General features: G+C 34.3%; 1 pseudogene; it reads right to left on the bottom strand.

Moving 5' to 3' along the window:
* Positions 1 to 271: 271 nt before the first annotated feature.
* LOC103939663 lies at positions 272 to 1,607 on the bottom strand (annotated as a pseudogene).
* Between the last annotated feature and the right edge of the window lie 726 nt (positions 1,608 to 2,333).

The following is a 2,333-nucleotide window of genomic DNA, read 5'->3' as shown; positions in this document are numbered from 1 at the left end:
TGAGAAAATAAAGGATGATGAAGGAAGCTGTAAGGGAGCGGAAGAAATAAAGAACAAGAATGAAAAAAAAAAAAAATTAAAGTGAAGGCAGCTTAAAATAGTTTGGTTTGGTTTTAATCTTCATTTTGTGCAACATCACTTACACTTTCTTCTACATATATCTCTCTCATGCAACATATTTCCTCGACTCATCATCTATATCTCTATTTTCTTCCATGAATTTCCCTTCTATCTTTAATACAATAATTAAAACTAAAAACTAAACTAAAACTAAAAGCAAAATAGTTATCAAACGAATAATTGTATATGTAAGTAACTATCTTACTAAATTACTCCTAAACCTCTACTTACAAAAATATATATTCCAGCCTCCATATTTCAATCTTGATGGTAAAAGCATGGAAGAACACACACAAAACCTAACCATTTTCCAAAGTTGAAAATAAAAAGTCTAATTACAAGGATTACTAGATAATTACCCTTGCTTATCTTCTTGTTTCTCATACTTGTCACAAAAACAACGACCCAAATTTGTATATAACAGATTAAGCGACTATTTAATTAAGCCTCTTGATAATCTTTTTCTTCTTCATTATGCACCTGTTGGCATTGAGAAGAAGAACTGAAGGAAGGAGCTACAACCACAGAAGAATAAACTTTACAACTACCAAATGAAAGTGCACAAAGCTTATTATTCCTATCCTCATCGTGATCACCAGTGATCTTGACCAGAAGTAGCAGCACCACTCGATGAACAGACTATAGTTTCTTCGACAAGCGTATCAAAATCGATCCCTCTCATTTGGCTTCGATCCCATAGATTAGTCCTTTGCGCTCGACACACTATTTAGAGACGATGATCTTGCATGGTTCTTCATGATTGCATGCTGAAGGAGCTGAGAAAGCCTCGGATTCTTTCTCAAGATGCTGCAGTTTTCTTCATGTGTATTCAAGATGTGACATGATGGAAAGTTGGTTTTTGCATTCCTGCCTCTTAGGAGCCTAGCAGCCTTATCGTACGCCAACGCCGCCTCCTCTTCCCGATCGAAAGTCCCTAACCACAGTCTCAGCTTCTGTGAGGAGTCCTTGATCTCGGCTACCCATCTTCCTGATGGTCTTTGTCTCACTCCTAGAAACCTTTTTCCATTTTTGCTACCTTTTCTCGTGTTTTTCTCTTTGTTTTCTTGGAAAGTTTGTGTTTGGATAGGTTGGGACATTGAGGATGAGTCCATTAGATCAGTTGGAGATCACAAGGGTTTGGGGTTATAGCTTTAGGCTGTGGATGAAAGAGAAGGCATTTATGCATTATTATAGTAATATGGTGAGTGCGGTAAGAATGATGACAGGGATCATGGCATGTTGATATTGTCTCATCTAGGGTTTGTTTGTTTACTAAATAAGAGCATATGATAATACTAAATTAATCAGGGAAAGCAGAACTCTCAAGCATAATTGCATATTCTTAATAAGGTTCTTCACAAATAAGCTGCTCAAAACTCTCAGGTCACATTCGAAAACGCTCAAAGTTCAGGAACCTAACTGTTATTACACGATAGTTGAAGGGCTTTTTTCCTATATTTTGATTCTTTCTCACTAACATTAACGGTTGTTAGGGGTTACACTAATTAAGTAATATTAATAATGTTAATCATTTAGAAAACGTCAAGAGAAGTGTTGATAAGCATTTGTGTTTTGTTTTCTTCTAATTACTATTATTTTATTATGCAAGACATGGAGTTTTGTATGGAAAGGCATGCATTCCAAGCTATTACATAATATATATATATATATGGTAATCCGATGTCGTACTTATTTGACCAGAGATTATAAGTTGCATAAATATAGCGACTCTTTTTTTTTTTTTCTCTCTTTTCTAATGAATATAGGTGCAACCAAGCTTAGTTCCGAATAATTAAAGTCGGTTCTTGAGTTTTTGAGCAGGGGAATCAGCATCAGTTGCTATCAAATAATGAATAAATATAAATTTTTGGTGTTATCATCCATGTAATTGTCATGGTTGGAGTGAAAAAGAAATGTAAAATTTTGGTTATAATTAAACATTTAATTTGGGAATTGTTATTGGCACTCCAAAAATCTCATTTTACACTCCAAACTTTCTATAATTAGAAAGAAAAATACACTAGTGAGAAGTGTAAAATGAGATTTGTGGAGTGCTATCTTTTGTATAAATCAATCGACTTCAATGTCATGTTAAGATTTTTTTGTAATGTCACTTTTATATAGGGCTTGCAATTTCTTGCATGATATGTTAATCCGACAAGAAACGGCACATAAATAATTAATAGGTTTCGGGTCAACCCGTTAACGAGTCA

The sequence above is a fragment of a genome, unplaced genomic scaffold (assembly GCF_019419815.1).
Source record: "Pyrus x bretschneideri cultivar Hongxiangsu unplaced genomic scaffold, Pyrus_bretschneideri_v1 Contig3, whole genome shotgun sequence".
Lineage (NCBI taxonomy): Eukaryota > Viridiplantae > Streptophyta > Magnoliopsida > Rosales > Rosaceae > Pyrus > Pyrus x bretschneideri.
This window is presented reverse-complemented; position numbering and strand designations above follow the sequence as displayed.